Source organism: Etheostoma spectabile, chromosome 4 (assembly GCF_008692095.1).
Source record: "Etheostoma spectabile isolate EspeVRDwgs_2016 chromosome 4, UIUC_Espe_1.0, whole genome shotgun sequence".
Taxonomy (NCBI): Eukaryota; Metazoa; Chordata; class Actinopteri; order Perciformes; family Percidae; genus Etheostoma; species Etheostoma spectabile.
The window spans coordinates 32,968,893-32,987,968 of NC_045736.1; the positions used below are offsets into that span (position 1 = coordinate 32,968,893).

Below are 19,076 nucleotides of genomic sequence, written 5' to 3' on the forward strand. Positions count from 1 at the left end.
TAATGCGCACAACCACCCTTTAAACATGTTTTTAAGATATTGTAGTTTGAAGGATTTGGACGGAGCAAGGGAACCCTGACAGCAGTGGAACAGGAATACTTGACGTAGTTCGCCCTTTAATAGAATGACATCTAAGGTGAAACTGAAACCAAATTGTATAAAAGAGAGTCTCTGCTGCTGAAAAGCTGCCAGCCTTGGGTTGAAAATCTGCTCAGGCCTGGGGGAGAAATGTGACGACTGACCAGTTAAACGCGGGTCTAAAGTGCAGTAAAGGTTTTAAAACAAGGAGCAGATGGGATGAATGAAAGCAGAAGAAGACGGTTCCACTAACTAAAAACTGTTCCAACCCGCAAAGTCCACAAAGAACTCCTGTTACCACAACAACAGCAGATCAGAACAGACATGATGGTAGTCAGTGCTGGAAGAAGTATTTAGATCCTTTCTTAAGTAAAAATACTAATACACCACGACATTACATGAGTAACAGTATGTAAGTATCGTCAGGGAAATGTATTAAAGTAAAAGTACTCAATCCAGGAAAAACCTCACGTTTTAAAACCGGAAACGATCCAAACAGTTCTGTTAATAACAAAGTGATCAATAGCTAATCATCTCAGTGGACTTCATTTACAATAAAAAATTTTATAAGTACATGGGTTGTGTGGCTAAAATCTGTGTAGTAACTATTAACTAAAGTAACTAGTAACTAAAGCTGTCAGATGAATGTAGTGGAGTAACTAAAGTAACTTAACTAAGCTGTCAGAATGTAGTGAGTACTAGTAACTAAAGTAACTAGAACTCAATAACTATTAATAAAGTAAATAGTACTCCACTACATTCATCTGACAGCTTTAGTTACTAGTTACTTTAGTTACTAGTTACATACACAAGATTTTAGCACACAAACCCATGTACTTTATAAAATATTTTTTATTGTAAATGAAGTCCAGCTGAGATGATTAGCTGATTGATCACTTTGTTAATTAACAGAACTGTTTGGATCGTTTCCGGTTTCTAAAACGTGAGGTTTTCCTGGATTGAGTACTTTTACTTTAAATACATTTCCCTGACGATACTTACATACTGTTACTCATGTAATGTCGTGTGGTATTAGTATTTTTACTTAAGGAAAGGATCTAAATACTTCTTCCAGCACTGACTACCATCATGTCTGTTCTGATCTGCTGTTGTTGTGGTAACAGGAGTTCTTTGTGGGACTTTGCAGGGTTGGAACAGTTTAGTTAGTTAGTGGAACCGTCTTCTGCTTTCATTCATCCCATCTGCTCCTTGTTTTAAACCCTTTACATGCACTTTAGACCCAGCGTTTAACTGGTCAGTCGTCACATTTCTCCCCCAGGCCTGAGCAGATTTTCAACCCAAGGCTGGCAGCTTTTCAGCAGCAGAGACTCTCTTTTATACATATTTGGTTTCAGTTTCACACTTTAGATGTCATTCTGATTAAAAGGGCGAACTACGTCAAGTATTCTCTGTTCCACTGCTGTCAGGGTTCCCTTTCTCCGTCCAAATCCTTCAAACTACAATATCTTAAAAACATGTTTAAAGGTGGTTGTGCAGCATTAATCTACAGCCTGCAAACCTCTCTTGTCCCTCTCTCCTCTCTTTTTCCACTCCGTCCCCCCCCCCGCATTGGACGGAGGTTTTTGCTGTTGACCCCAGTCAGTTATCTCATGAACCCCCCCGCCCCCCACCAGTGATTGTGAGCTGCCAGAGCAAAACATCAACACAACACGCTGGGTCAGAATCTGCTGCTCGCTCACCTTCACTCTCCCCTTTCCTGCTACCGCCCCCCACCCGACATACACACACACCACACCACACACACCACAACACCACACACACACACACCACCAACCCTTGATTCTGTCTCTCACTTTTCTACTTTTTAGTTGGTGTTTTTAGTTTTTAGTTCAGAGTGCTGCTGCAGTTCAAGGTTCCCTGAGTTCATGGTTATGTCAACTTCAACTACTCTGGCAGTGTGTGTGTGTGTGTGTGTGTATGTGTGTTGTGTGTGTGTGTGTGTGTGTGTGTGTGTGTGTGTGTGTGGTGTGTGTGACCTTGGGGGCCCTGACTATAAGTGGGACATTAGATGGACTCAGGTAGGTCCCGGTTCAATTGTGGTTGCATTAAATGCTAACACTCATCACAGTGTGTATGTTTCTATGTGTTGTGTGTTGTGTGTGTGTGTGTGTGTGTGTGTGTGTGTGTGTCTTCTCTCTGTGTGTGTTTGCGAAGTGTAAATGTGCTCCACACTCTCTGGTTTCACTGTGAGTGGCTCAGACATCTTAACAATGGTTTCATTAGCGGTGAGGACGAATGCGATCATTACCAGATTAATAGAGTTTGTCTTTGTGGTCTAATGAAGTGTGCGGTGCAGATGGTTGGTATTGTGTTCATGGTTGTGTTGCTGCTGTGATACACATTAACTGGTGCGTGTGTGTGTCTATACCATTTGGTTGTTAGTCATATCATCTATTTGTTGCTTTTATTTCCATTGTGTACCATTTTTGTGCTTTGGAATCACATGAAATGCCGTGTTAAATTTACAACAAGTCCTCCAAACCATATGATAATAAATGATGGACCCTGGCGGTGGAAGAAAATAGGACCCACAGGAGCGTTGTAGATGTAGTTCAGAATGTGATGTAGTTCAGAATGAGGTGTAGTTCAGAATGAGATGTAGTTCAGAATGAGGTGTAGTTCAGAATGTGTTCAGTAATGCCAAAAAGACTCTCCTGGGTAAAGGTCCTGTGTTTTTCTACCCATCCACCACCCAAACCTGCCTGAGGTGGAGGCTGGGGGTGTGGCCTTGACCAACTGCCACTTTGCTCATTTGAAAGCCAGGATGCCTCGCTCTTGTGTTGGGGGGTGGTGCAAATTCTCTGGGTGGGTAAAGCAGAGAAAGAGGCAGAGCAGGATACCCAGGGCTCAGTTTACACCTATCACCATTTCTAGTCACTGGGGGGCCATAGGCAGGCTGGGGGAACTCTTATTAATGTTAAAATATCTCATAAAGTGACATTTTCATGCTATAGGACCTTTAATTAAGTGTAATAGATGTGAAAGTCCAGTGTTAAGATGATATATAGCTACATGATCAAACTAAATTTATTGATGAATAAAATCGTCTCACTGGTGTGTGTTTATTTAAAGGCCAAGACTACAATCTGAAAGGGAATTGTCTCTGTGTGTGTCTGTGTTGATCATATGTGTCACTGGGTGTGTGTGAGATTGTATACACTGTACTATCTGCATGAATCTAGCTCTTTGTATCAATGTTCAGTGCATGTTGCTGCATTGTGTGTGTGTGTGTGTCTGTGTGTGTAGTTAAGAAAACAGCTGTTGGATGAATCATTTCTTAAAGAGGTGTGATACTTGCACTAATCTGAGGTGTCTCCTCTGTGTGTGTGTGTGTGTGTGTGTGTGTGTGTGTGTGTGTGTGTGCTCTGTGTATGTGTTTAGTGCATGTTTCTGCGTTGTGTGTAGATTTACAGCCTCAGTGATTTATAGCAACAAGCTCATCGTGTCAACAGAGCAGCTCTGTTCCCCAATGCCATCAACTACATTTATTATCCATGCACTCACACACACACACACACACACACACACACACACACACACACACACACACACACACACACACACACACCTTACCTTGCCCCTCACTTTGTGACCTTCATCTCCACAAACTCTCTGGAGAAATGATGAAGTGAGAGAAGAATTCCCTCCTGCTGCTCCACATGACAACTTTGTGAGACTTCTAGAAGACAGAATAATGTTATTTCTGGCAGCAGAGAGAATCATAAAGCTGTTCATTGGCTAACTAATTATATCAAGTGTCAATAGAGGAAAGTAATCCAGCGGTACAGGTGGGATTGCAGCGCTGTCCTCAGACTGATAGACTGCCTCCACGTTGCTACTGTTTATCTCTTGGAGAGCTGTTGTGGCTGGTTTCAGGCTGGTCACCTGTGATTCTACCTGGAAGAGTGCCAATGGAGACTACCAATCAAAGTTTATGTACTCAGCTCATTCCACGGATTATTTAGTCCAAATGTGGTGTTGGTGCATCTGCCTCCCTCAGTATTTATTGACATGTTTTCTCCAGAATGTGAACATGTTTGGATCGGTTGTTCTTTGCTGCGAGCTGTGCGTGTGGTTGCATATCGAGGACCTGCTGAGAATCCATTAGGAGACATACTTTTCCAATTATCTATTGTTTTATCATTCCTGAGACACACTTTCACTGGTAAATAGTAGAAACCTGGCTCTGCCTACATCTACATCCATGCAATGTGCTACATGGTTAAGCTTAAATTAAAAAAACTTCATTTTTAAAATCAGTTAATATTAAGAAGTTCATCTCAAATTACAACAATATAAAACAACAAATGTTTAAGCTGTGCATGAGAAGATATGAAATGTTTTAAATTGATCTTTTTAAAGAGGTTTGTGCTTTCAGGCCACGGGTCCTTTTTACTGGTAAGCACCAGAAATGTTTTCCTCTTCCCTTCCTCCTCATCCTCACCCCTGTTTGATGGGAGTCAAACAGACATATCGGAGGTGTAGCGGTATCTTTGAAAATACTTTTTTTTTCTTCATTTTTGAGCCGGTGATGAGGCTTTTATTCTAAAGCATTTGGGTCAAAGGTCTCATTGTTGTTGCTACGTCAGCTTTCATTAAACTTACTTTGTTTGTCTGGGTACCTCAAGATGTTAAATAATGTCAATTATGGTCAGCTCTTATTTTGAAATGAGGTGTGATGTTATATTGTCTTTTAAAAGAAAGTTCCAGAATTTGATTAGTAATGCAATTACAATTGGATTAAAAATCAGAATCTATGTGGCCAGGTTGGCTCAGTGGGTGGAGCAGGACCGCATCTACTTGGGAGGTTTATGCCTTGGCGCAGAGGTCCAGGGTTTGAATCTGACCTGGGACTATTTCCTCCATGTCTTTCTTTTCTCACATTCCTGTCCTGTCTAATAATGGTGGAAAAGCCCCAAAAATCGAAATAATAGGCCTATCTAATCCTATTCTCACATTGCTGGACCTATCTCCACAGCGCTGAGGTGTAAGGTCTGGCTACACCACAGATGCATTCTGGGATAGAAGAAAAGACTCTCTGGGTTCTTTATATTTCTTTAAGCCAATCACAACCGTCCTGGGCGGCGTTAAGCTCAGAATGCAGCGAAGATGGTTCTGCTAAATAGTCTCAGGAAGGAACTTGTTTTGGTGGAACATTTACAAAATAAAGACCCCACATCCAATATTACATAAAGGTAACTGTTCAGACAATACAGTAACGTTAGCTATGTAAATCAGCTGATACATGGTTCCACCTCATCATCTCTCACCAGTGTACCTCCATGTGTACTTGGTCCACAGCAACCCCACCATCAGTCCCAACACGTCCCAGTTAGAGAAGACATATGGATTGATCTTTACTGTCATTACACATATTTACACAACAAAACTCAGTTGGAGCAATCTAGTTTGCAGAATTAAAATACAATATCAAATGTAAACACACACCTCACACCAATCAAACCTCACTCATGACCACATACACATTACTCAAACTATAAATACTCTAAAAGCATATACATATTACCCAAAGTACTTGAATATAAAAATAGAAGTGTAGGGAAGAGTAAATAGAAAAGTTATTGCACAGACATGAAGAGAAAACTAAGACCTGTTGTAGCTGTATGTGGTGTTATAATAATTGGATCACCACTACCAGCTCCTTCAGTCTGAAGGGGAAAAGGTGAATTTCAAACACATGATCTGTTCTTTCTGCATTCAGATGTCTTTAGCTACAGGAGTGTGTGAAAAGGAAACCCAAACAGAGCTGTCCTCTCAGGACACTCCAGCTGGTGACCCAACGAGGTCAAAAACCAACGATTCTGGCACTTTAGATTTTCTTTGAGTGCTCAAAGTTAAAACAGTCCTTCACATCCGAGAACAAATATTCTCAATAGTCAAACAAACTCAATTCCTGTTTTCACTTCAGGGTAAGTCACCAGGGGCAGGTCAGGGCTGGCGTCCAGGGTTTGGGTCATCATTTCCTCAACTTTCTCTTCTATAAAGAAAGTCCTGTTTTTATGCAGTGACACGCCCCAGGGGGCCCGCCCCCCCAGTTTGGAAACTGGGCTAGCTTAGCTTAGCCTAAAGACTGGAAACAGAAGGAAACAGCTAGCCTGGCTCGGTCAGAGGTAACAAAATCAGCCTAATAGAACATTTAAAGCTGATTGTTACATCACCTGTTTCAGCTGCTTAGCTGAGCCAGGGAGCTCCAGCTTCAGCAGTGAGCCCTGTTTCCATCCAGGGGGTCAGTGTGGACATCGTGGAGGACTACAAATACCCGGGAGTGCACTTGGACAATAAACTGGACTGGGCCAAGAACACTAAGCCCTCTACAGGAAGGGCCAAAGCCGTCTCTATTTTCTGAGGAGGCTGAGGTCCTTTAACATCTGCAGGACGATGCTGAAGATGTTTATGAGTTGTGGTGGCCAGTGCTATCTCTCTTTGCTGTTGCATGCTGGGGCAGCAGCTGAGGGTAGCGGACGCCAACAGACTCAACAAACTGATTCGCAAGGCCAGTGACGTCGGGGGGTGGATCTGGACTCTCTGTGGGGGTGTCAGATAGGAGGATGCTGTCCAAACTACATGCCATCTTGGACAATGTCTCGCACCCACTCCATGGCTTGTTGCATCACAGGAGCACTTTCAGTGACAGACTCATTCTCCAAAATGCACTACAGAGCGCCACAGGAAGTCATTCCTGCCTGTGGCCATCAACTTTTAACTCCTCCCTCTAAGTGTCTGACACACACACACACACACCACACCCACACACACACACACACACAACACACACTTAGAGAGGTTGAAACTGGACAATATTATCTGTATTATCTGTTTTGTGCAATAAACACTGGCCTGACGTGTGCAATCCAAATACACAATTATTATTATTATTATTATTATTAACTTTTCACCATTCCAAATCCTTAATTATGTGAATTATGTAAATAATGTTATAAAACATTCCTTTATGTAAATACCATACGTATCCAATCCTTATATTCTATTTCTGTTTTCTACTCTATTTATAATGGCAACTACAACACAAGTTTCCCTTCGGGGATCAATAAAGTATTTCTGATTCTGATTCTGATTCTGATTCTGATCCATCAGAGCCTTCAGCGCCAAGTATAACTCTATTTCCATTTGTTGCAATAAAGAAATAGAATGAGGAGAGGGCTCCTGAATGAAGAAGTCTTACCAGCCAAAGCTGGCAGAGAAAAGGTTCTCTGACTCTAGATTTTAAACCAAAAAATAAAAAATACATCCTCTGTATGATTCCAAGTGACAATTAAGAATAATCTGATGATTCTGAATCACAATCCTGAATGTATCCAGTCATAGAGTGACAGGTTGACGAGTTCGAGCTCGACAGGCTAACCACTTTATAATAATCTGTCGGGGTTTTTATACCATACATTCTGGAAGATGCTGACATTGGCAGTATTTGAACAAAAACATCCGTCTTTGCAGGTAATGATCTCACTGAAAGTGTTTTAGCACCAGAATGTGTTTGACATCTATGAGAACAATAATACTCAAGCGTAGGAGTGATTTCTTTTTCAAATGGAGGATTTTTGGAAGGAAACGTTTCCATTGTTCCAAGACTGCTGCAGTTTAATATGGTTTTAGTTTGGTGAGAGTGAGTCTATTTTTTTTATTTTTTATTAGAATACATAAAGGGCCATTTGTATCAGGCGTCCCATGAACTACCCCCTCCCTTTCTGGTTACAGTCAGTCAGCCCAACTGGTCTATCCACTGGTCCTGGTCTCACATGTACTGAGCATGTACCAACACATCCTTTCTTTAATATGACACATTCAGTTCCACATTTCTTATGTCATAAGGACACACAATAGATTTGATTTTCATTGAAACCATGGACTGTAACCAGTGATGGGAGGAACATGTTACAACGCAATTACAGTAATGTATTTCTTTATGCTGTAACGCAGTATTATAATGCATTAGTAATCATGTTTTGGTAACATTATACCTGTTACAATGTCAGTAACGCAAGTTACAACACATTTTAACATTTAGTTTAGTTGTTTTTCTTTGTTAATTTGCATATTCACATTAATTATACAAAATAATATGGATAAACTATGGATAAAGATGAGACTTTATTGAACCAGTGGTGTAATTTTTCAAGCAACCTTCCAAGTCACACGTCCACTGTTATGTTGGTGAAAGTAACTTAAAAGTAACACAAATGTAGTGTAAAGCATTATAAATCAGAGAAAGTAATATTGTAATATAACTTATTACTCTCAATTGACAGTAACCATAATCTACAATGTAGAACATTTTGGAAGCTTAAAATTGTAACTTCATTCAAAATGGTTTCAGTCGCCTTAAACTGTTATGTTTGGAAATTAAGAGCCTGTGACTATGAGGTGAACCTCATTTTCCTGCATGGTTTATTAGATGGAAGGCTTTCCCGAGCAGTCAGACACACACTTGGCACGTTGTGGTTGTTTTAACTGTTCACTGAGAGGCGGTTGTGTCTGCTCGCTCACATGTTCCCTGTCACAATGCAGAGCTCTGTGCTGCCCAAAAAAGCAAGAACGCAGTAAAAGTCTTTAAAATACACTCTCCATTTAGGATCCTCATATTTTTTGCACATAACAGGGTGAAGGGTCTGACTACTGTTGACCTCAATTAGCATGGCCTTTTTTATTTGGCGGCGGTTTGAAACAGTTAAAATGATTCGTGGCTCAGCAGGAAAGCTGCAGTTTAAAATCAAACCTTTGTTTCTCAGTCTTTTTGGCTGGTGACCCCGAAACTCCAGCTGAGACTCCTCGTCATGCTTCACATGTCTTATATTATTTTTTGTTTTTTCTAGTGTAGTTCATGTATTGTCTGTGTGTGAGTGTTTGTCTCTGTAAATGGCTGCTGTAACAGAGTAATATCCAAATTTGGGATTGCTAAAGTACATATACCTATCTACCTACAGTATGTATCTATCTATGTATCCATCTATCTATCCATCCTTCCATCCATCTATCTATCTATCTATCCATCTATCCATCCATCTATCTATAAAGTGTCCAATATTTCACTAAAAAAGTACAAATAATGAACATAAATGTGTCTTCTTTTGACCCTTAAGCATCTCATGACCCCTCAGATTTATCAGGTGACCCCTGGAGGTGCCCCGCCCCTTAGTTAGGAACCTCTGGACTTCATTTAACATTTAAAAGTAGTTCCAACTAACTCCAGTTTGAGCAGCTATGGCAGTTAAATGATACTCACACATTGCATTAGTATTAACAATCTGATAATTTCGAGTGTAATAATATATCAGTCTTAGGAGACATTTTACTGCAGCAAGGGCACTCTCACAGGAGAATTTTGTCATTTGATTGCCAACGTTTTTTTTGTTTTGGGGATTTAAAAAATCCCTCCAAAATAGTTGTGTGTTTTTGTCAAACTGTTGCACACACGTTGTGTTGAACTTATCTGGAACTCTTCTTGGTTTTAGAGTTTTTCAGTGTGAACAGTTGTAGTAGTTAATAGTACTTTCCAGGGTAGTTTCCATGAGGCCCGATGTACGGTGGCCAGCAGGAGCAAACGCCCTGCAACTTAAAAAAAACAACTTCACTAATATGACACATGCACAGCATTCAGCAAACACACAACACCACCAAATACATAAACGTGCTGCAAATATAGAAATGATGCAAAAAGAAAAGCACACAAACCCCAAAAAAAGAAACAATGCAAAAGAAAAAGCAGATGCACCAAAAAAAAAAACCACTGCACCCAGATTACACGACAGAAGTTTTCCAGGCCTCTAGGGGCAGCACTGAGGGGAACAGCTGGACCTTTGACCCCACGAGGAGAGAGAGAGTCCCAATATGTCTGACTGGGACGTGTTGGGACTGATGGTGGGGTTGCTGTGGACGTAGTACACACGGAGACACACTGGTGAGAGATAATGAGGTGGAACTATGTATCTGATGATTTATGTAGCTCATGTTACTGTGTCATGTCAAAACGTAGCTTCATTTAAAGCTACAGTATAGTGTGTAGGTTCTGCCTCCCTGTGAGGAATTCTAGGTAATGACCACAACACTGTCGGTGCAACCACGTGATACAAGCCTTCCGTGATCGCGCAAGTGACCCCCACCCCCCTCCTCCACGCAGTTGCTAGTAGCCAAGGAGGACACAGAGGATTTAGAAACATTATGAAATCTTTAGAAGAGGTTGTTATCTTCAATTGGACAACACGATCTTCTGAACACAGCCACACTGAGACACACAGACTGAGTTGTGTGCAGCTGAGAGTCTTAATTAGCTTTGTATCAACTCCTTTGGCAATGGCTTGAATGTAACAGACTTTTATTAATATTAAAAAGTTACGCACTAAAGCATTGGAATTATATGTTCCTTCCGGAGACTATTTAGCAGAGCCACTGTGTCTGCCGCCCAACACAATTTTTACCTTTGCAGACATGCCCACTTCATGCTAATCCCACGCACTTTGGGACTAAAACAATGCAGTTTCTCTCATGCAGAACAGATGGGTTATTCACCTATTCTAAAATGGTGGATTTGAATATTTATACTGTACATACTGGGGTCCCTATACAGGTGCACACACGCACGCGCTGGATGAGAGGACATCACACACACACACACACACACACACACACACACACACACACACACACACACACACACACACAGGCCAGAGAGACACAGTCCCCGCTAGCAGTTCAAACTGTGGACAGTTCATCCAGACTCCACAGTGATCTACAAGCCCCACAGGTCCACTCTGACACAGCACAGGCAACCACCCAGGGTCAAAGGTCCAACCCCTATGTTCTGATCCCTGACTGGTCAGCGGTGTGTGTTCAAAAACACAAGCAACATACAATTAATTTTAAGTTGATAGAAACAGTAATATTGGTTTCAGATGCCTTTTGAGTCACGCTTATTCACATTGAAAGCTTTTTATGAGCCCAACATGTGTGTTCGGTGGAAGTCACCACAGTGTCCAACACCAACAGTGAGCTCAAAATATCTGCAGGGCAATGTCTGTGTGGTATGGATGTGCATATGTGTGTATGTCTGTATGCATGTGTGTTTTATCATGTCCCAGCACATGGCCTGGACCCCTGTAGCTTCTCTCCTGTGTACTGCTGATAGGAGATAATGTCCTCCTTTAACGCAACACACACAAACTAGAGCCGGTTCCAAGGAGTGGGTTTGATGGATAATGATTGTACCGTCCACTATAGAGTAGGAATAACATCATCATTAGACAAGTTCACGTACCGTCACAAATCCACGATCTGTGATTATATTTTACATACCCAGGATGATTGCCTGGCTACCGGCGTGTCCCGTGTAGCCGAATGGTAAATACTCCACCAAAACAAGTTCCTTCCTGAGACTATTTAGCAGAGCCACTGTCTCTTCATCTGAAGCCTAGTGCCCAAGACGATTGTGATTGGTTTAAAGAAATGCAAATAACCCAGATAGTTTTTTTCTTCCTGTCCCAGAATGCACCTGTGGTGTAGCCAGACCAAACTGCACAATTCAAAACATTTTTTTGATGACCCTCAGCACCCCTGTCTGACTGGCCCAATTATAGATTAGGTCCTAAGGATTGGTTTCTAGGCCGATCCCAGCATACTTTAATGGATCGGTATCGGCTAAAATATTCAATTATACTGTATTTACTACTGGACTCTCCTGTGTTATGTCCACCACACTGGTGTAAATATTTCAACAAACAGAAATAACCATTAGTTGTCTGGTTTGTGTGGTGTCTATGCAGCCAAAGGTCACGTGTGAGAGAAGAACCTCCACTTTGTAACAACAGTGGACTGAGGGGCGTTCACACCTACCTCGTTTGGTCTGGACAGTCATCTGAACCAAAATTACCCCTGACCCAAAATTAACCCTGAGTGTTTTGGTAGTTCCAGGAGGATTTCAGGACAAGTGCTTCAGTTCTATTCATCCACCAGAAGCCTCTCATTGTGGTCACTGTTGCATTTGTTTGAGTGCCAGGTACAAGAAGGACCAATGGCCTCAGCAGCAGAGTCCTAGCTGTGGTTTTCCTAAAGCATCTGGTTTTTGCTCTACCTGCTGAGCAGTAAAGGAACTCAGTGAAGAGAGAAACATGTCTTTTCTCCATTTTCTCACGGTACCATAGGCGTTCCAGCATCCATGGAAAATACTGAGCACCCCCGTTTGCCAGGCTGCTAGTAGGCTCCATTCATTTAAAATGAAACCTGGCAGTTGGTGCTAAGTGGAGCGCCTGTCCTAGTGGGACAGGTTATGTCCCTGTCAGGTCCCCTGCTCCATTCACTATTTCCCACAAAGCTGATGGCGGTTACGTGCCAGTTAAACTTCTCATCTCCAGTCCTATCTGTATTTGTGAGAAGTGGCGCTGTCCTGAGTTGAAAGATATTTTCTTTTTCTTTATTATCAAGTTAATAGGCGTGTGTGTTTGTGTCGGCCGCTGTTCATTTCCTAAGGTTCTGAAATATTTTTAGACTACTTTCTTTTTAAATGGCGCGAGCCTGTGCCCCTGTAACGGATGGCGCCCATGCACACTACGACACATCACAAACGACCCATCTCAGGTTAAACTCTTAACAAGTGTTGTGTGAGCAGATTTTCTCTGTAACTGGCTGAGCCTTCGCTGAGTCGGGACGCCCCCTGCAAGTGTCGTTTGTCTGAATAAAATGCTTGTGGCCTCAGGAGGCAGAACAGGAATTTCCATTTCACACTTGGGTGAAATTCCAGATTTGCTGAAGTCACCCCTAAGGGCCCTTTCAATGGCTTGCATTATGCCAAGCAAATTCAATCATGTGAAAGGAAAAACAGCATATAGCTTCACATTTATATTTTAGGCACTCTGCTGACTTTTCCTAACAGAGTGAGTGATGCAAAGTGAAAAATCAGGAATAATCATCATCTTCCTCTTCCATGTGGCCTGACAACAAGAAAAACGAGTTGCAAGATTCCACAATCTTGTGGCATTTCCCAGTGCTTTAAAGTATCATGAGTGCATACATTTTGAACCCTGCAGTCATGGCAGTAGTGCAGGTTTTGAGCCAGGTCTCTCAAAGCTGCAGGGAGCCGTGTCTTTGTGAAGCCCGCATGCTGTGCCACATATACGCATTCTCCTCATTTTCAGATATCAGGTTTCTGCTCCATAAGGGCAACGGCTACACTGACGCATAGCAAAATATGCTGGCCATTGGATAGAAAAGCAGAAACTAAAGCAACATTATACGGACACAGGGGTTAAAGGAAGTTGAGAGGGGGTGGTCAGTTTTTATACTATAAAAAGTACAGAATTCCCAAATTTCCAATTTTTAGATAATCAGCTCCATGTGCGAAAAAGATGGATGTAGAGCAGCAGCAAGTTAACCTGTGAGCTGACAATCAAACCTGCCTACTCTAAGTCTACTTTCTTCCTTTTGACGTGTGACTACAGTAATTATGTGTTTTAGGCTCAGAGTTTGAAGATGGCAACCGCTGTGATTTGATAGGCTGTGGTATGTGTAATTTGTATTTGCTGTAGGTTGTGTTGTGTGTAATTTGTATTTGCTGTAGGTTGTGTTGTGTGTAATTTGTATTTGCTGTAGGTTGTGTTGTGTGTAATTTGTATTTGCTGTAGGTTGTGTTGTGTGTCATTTGTATTTGCTGTAGGTTGTGTTGTGTGTCATTTGTATTTGCTGTAGGTTGTGTTGTGTGTCATTTTTATTTGCTGTAGGTTGTGTTAAGTGTAATTTGTATCCTTGTGGAAGGATATCCCCATTGTAGGATATAGTTATTTGCTTGACAGTAATACTCCATTTTTGTAGTTTCAGTCAGTTGAATTACCAGAGAAACATTAGTATCGGACCATTATTATTAAAAAAAGTCTCAAAGGTGGAAATGTTCTGAATCAACCGTCTTGCAGTAAGCTTCCTGATTTAGTTGCTTTTGTCCCTAGCGTGTGCTGCATCAAGCGGTATCGTTTATTTTACTTGCCTGCATATTTTGTCTGTACTTGAGGTTTTAAAAAGAATATCCAGATAATAAGAAAAGGATTTCTGAGCAATACTGTGATATCTTCGTCTTTGAGGACATAGCGGCCACATAGACGGAGTTTACTCTAGTGTTAATGCAACATCACGACAGGAGGGTCAGTAGCTTCTAATCCCGTGTGTGTGTGTGTGTGTGTGTGTGTGTGTGTGTGTGTGTGTGTGTGTATAAGCGTTCTTACTAGATTGAACCCTTTGGCCCACTCCCACAGGGGCGCTGGGTATCAATTAAAACAACACCACACACACACACACACACACACACAAACACACACACACACACACTCACACACACACACACACACCCACACCACAAACACACACACACACACACACACACAGCTACCACTGTGATCTTATTATTTCTTCGTTCGTAGTGTGTGTATATGTGTGTATTTGTGTGTTATGTATGACAGATTATGATGACATAATGAAGTGAGGTGGGAGGTGGATGGACGTAGGGTTCTACAGCCTCTCATGTCTTCACAAAGTAAACTCCTTAACTTCCTGTGGTTTACGGGGACTTTTCCTAGAGAAAGCTTTCTTAGACCACATTAAAGATTCCCTGCCACACGTATTTGATTACTTTGTGGTAATATCTCAAGTCCTACCATGGACTCTGTAACTTGGTTACCATGGTGACCTTGTTTCAAGCCATTCCAGCGTGGTATACAAAGCCTGCAGGAAGACTCAGCTCCATTTGGGCCGGTTCTCATTAATATTCAACCAGCTAAGCGGCTGGACTCTTATTGGCTCACAGCTAGCCAATGAGAGCCTGGCTATCAGTCCTTTACACATGAATATTAATGAGCTCAGGCTACATGACATCAGACTGACCAGCTGTTGTGATTGGTTTGATTTCTCCTCTTACTTCTTTTCAGTGGCTAGAGCTGACAGAGGAGGTAGCAGTTCATCTTCACATTCACCACATAACACACACACACACTCACACACACACACACACACACACACATATATGGACCTCCCATATAGGGTGGGGGGGGTGAGTTGCTGCATTCGTCTCACCGGCTACCGTGTCATATGTCAAAAGGTGGTCATCCGCCAAAAACAAATTGCTGTCCGCATTATTTATGTTATCTTGGAGCTATAATAATGCAAATTCTACCAAAATCTTTGTTTGTTTATTATTATTATAGACAGTCAAAGTTGTCTTCTGCTCATTACTTTGAATAAAAAAAATAAATAGAGCCTCTTCCATCATCCAATTGCAACAATTCTAAAACTTCTCCCAGGAAAGATGGACGCCACATGGTTCCATCAGGGAATGGCAAGTCAGAATGACATGTCATATCTGTTGTTTTATATCCACACATTATATCCTGGGTGGAGTGTGTGGCACTGGAATCGACCTACATCATATTTTAGTTTTAATTTAATATTTTCCTAAAGATGAGAGCATGGTCGTAAACATCAAAGGGAACTTTTTCCTAACCCTGGCGTGCTAAATATGTCTCTGGTAGTGATGAACCTCCAGAGAACTTTCAGCAGCTCCTTCACAGGGAGCTCCAGCTCCTGGTTCTGGTTCTGCACTCCCATAGTGTCGCTTTCATACAAGAAGCTGGAAAAAGTCACTGAACTCTACCTGCTGAGCTGCAAACAGCTGACACACAGCAGACCAGCTGACACACAGCAGACCAGCAGACCAGCTGACCAGCTGCTGAGACCAGCTGAGACCAGCTGGTGAACAGAGTGCAGCATGTTCATATCGCTCACATAAAGTTATGCATGTTATTTTTTCATTTTTCATGTCTAGCAACACGAGCAATCAGTGTGCCTCCGCGAGGCCTTGTAGTGCAGAATCTGTTCAGGCAACAAAACTAGGTTAGGTTAAGAAAAGATCGATGTTTAGGTTAAAATAAATATGTTTGTTATGTAACTTACATATTTGGCGACCTCCTCCCTATGCTGACTCTGTCGCTCTTTATACTACGTTGCTTGACTTTCTCTTTAGAAGCAGCCCTGCACGAGCCGGCTGATGAGAGTGTGGGTTATATACAAGTTATGTGCATTAATAAGTGCATTGCTTTTCATAGGTATAGATAAAAACAGTGAATGAGAACAGCTAAGAGACAGATACAGTATTTACCTTGGGAGTTTGTGGAGACCAAAAACAGAGCTAAAAGAGAGAGAATGTTTATTGGACTGACAATCACACGGGTTAAACCAAGAAACCGTTTGTGAGCCTGAAATGTAGTATTATACAAATGTTAAACTGCGCCATGCCTGAATTCAGATATGAATTCTTTAATATTTCTTCAGACCTTTACAAACCAATAAAAGTATGCAGACTGAAAACATATGTCCACTCATACAACACAAAAGGCCGTTTATACAGAACTTGATGTACTTAACATTCATTTTACATCCCTGTGTAGTTAAACAGCTGAGCCTCAAGGACACCTGTCAGACTGGGCTGGACCCAACAAACAGAAGCACAAATCATAGACGCCAGATTCATTCTGTTGTTTCAGGCAGGACAAATCTCAACACAACCATAAATAGTAGGAGATGACCACACAAAGTGCAACAGTGTCCTGTAGTTTGACAGGTACAAAGGAAAACAGTCTTATTTCAAGGGTTTTGAATTTCAATTAAATTAACATGTTGTTACAAGCAGAAACTGGGGCTCTAATTAGATCCTGTAGAGGACTTTCGGGCAGTAGTTTAACGTCGTGTGAATCCTACAGTAACAGCTGCAGGACCCTGTGGTATCATAAAGACTTGAGAAGTGCATCCTTCCTGATCTTCTGCTGAATCCATCAGACTCTGTGTCGACGTGTTGCGTTCCTTTTAAACCTACTGGATCAAAAGCTAAGGGGTTTCTGTCAATGAAGGGATTAGTTGATACCCTGCTCTAAAGGGTTAAAGTACTGTTAACTTTCAGTGATCCAAAAATATGCACAGCTGGATGCCAGCTGAACTTAGCCCCGCCCACAACATTTGAGGTTGGGAAGTTTGGTCTGGACTTGATCCGTTGTGGAGCTGGATGGACCAATCAGATTGTCAAGGCGGGTTTTTTATCAATCAACCACGTCACCAAAGAGCGCTGGGGTTGAATTGGTTTACAACAAAGATGGCTGCTACTGGAGAACTGAGATGTGTAGACTCCTCCATGGCATCTGTTAGAGAAGATATTAACAGCACATTCATTTTAAAAGAGGAACACAGAACCGCCATCAAGGCATTTGTCCATCGGAAAGATGTTTTTGCTTATGTCACATGCTCCGTTGCTCTGATTGGTTGTAGGTCTATCTGTTGCTCTGATTGGTTGTAGCTCTATCCGTTGCTCTGATTGGTTGTAGCTCTATCCGTTGCTCTGATTGGTTGTAGCTCTATCCGTTGCTCTGATTGGTTGTAGGTCTATCCGTTGCTCTGATTGGTTGTAGGTCTATCCGTTGCTCTGATTGGTTGTAGCTCTATCCGTTGCTCTGATTGGTTGTAGGTCTATCCGTTGCTCTGATTGGTTGTAGGTCTATCCGTAGCTCTGATTGGTTGGAGGTCTATCCATTGCTCTGATTGGTTGGAGGTCTATCCGTAGTTCTGATTGGTTGGAGGTCTATCCGTTGCTCTGATTGGTTGGAGGTCTATCCAGTTGAGTGCAGAGGCCTTTTCTTTCCTGGTTTGGTTAAAACACCCCCCATAATCAATTCAATACAATTTCATTTATAGTATCAATTCATAACAACAGTTATCTCGAGACACTTTACAGATAGAGTAGGTCTAGACCACACTCCAGAATTTACAAGGACCCACCAGATCTAGTAGCAGTAGTAATCCCAGCCCAGTGGAGCAGTGGCAGACTCATATTCTGACTAGGATCTGAGTAGGACCACGTCAGGCTGGAGGAAAGGACTCCAAGCTCCTCGCATGATTTCCTAGCATCCCTCCCATCTCTCCTTGGTGGGACGGATCCTAATGGAGAGATGTCAGAGTGTGTGTGGGGGGGGGGAGGGGGGCATATGCTCAGGTCCTATACATGCACTAATGGAGAGATGTCAGAGTGACAAAAGTCATTAGTCTGGCAGAGCTGTCTCAGGAGAGCCGTCAGTGTGGGACAGTAGTGAGTGAGTGTTACATATGACTGTATTTACAAAAATACAAAAAATTATTTCCAGGATGTTTAAGTTCTCTGCAGAAAGTCAGACTTTTGTCTCCAGTTATGATAGATGCCACATTACCTCAACCTAAATACTTTAAACACTAATTTAAATGTAACTGTTCAGGGTAACTCTGGGTAGGATCTTTACTAAAAGAGTACAAATGCCCAGAAGCCTAAATGGTGTTTGCCAAAACAAATCTGATTTCTAAAACCGTGTGCACACACATCTGTAAGCAATGTTCCCTTTACAAATTATAGATTACCCACAAGTGTGCATACGTGAATCCGCCTCTCATCCCGCCCTTATGACCATAAATCATCAATGCAAAACCTTATGAATGCTGATCAGTATGTTAATAACCCTGGCAGTTGTTCTTTCGTGACGCCGAATCATGACGACTGGCGGAGAAAAAGCAAAAATACCTCTCATACAGTCAGGAAATGTTGCAGATTGAATTACAATTTTGGCCTCTTATGGCATAGTGTAGGGCAACCTGATATATGGACTACTTATATTAATAATACTGTCCAAAACGGGAGGCACTCGGGGACAGCTTTGATATACCAGACATATATGATCAGATACAGAACTATATATTATATCCAAACAAGCCTTATTGATGAAGTTGAATAAAAAGCTCTTCTAGGCTTTAAAGTGTTCTTTGTAAGTAAAGTTAGTGTTTCCTCAGACGGTGGTGTCTACACAGCGTCCCTCTGGACCTCCAGACTAACCTCTAGGTTCCAGAGAAAACTGCTGCAGCTGCTACTCTACACACACACACACACACACACACACACA

General features: G+C 41.9%; 1 protein-coding gene across 1 annotated transcript in view; it reads left to right on the forward strand.

Annotated features, from left to right (window-relative positions):
* The window catches only part of ripor3 (RIPOR family member 3), a 52,060-nt gene that overhangs the window by 1,090 nt on the left and 31,894 nt on the right, over positions 1–19,076 (forward strand). The gene's annotated exons all lie outside the window — the stretch shown is intronic.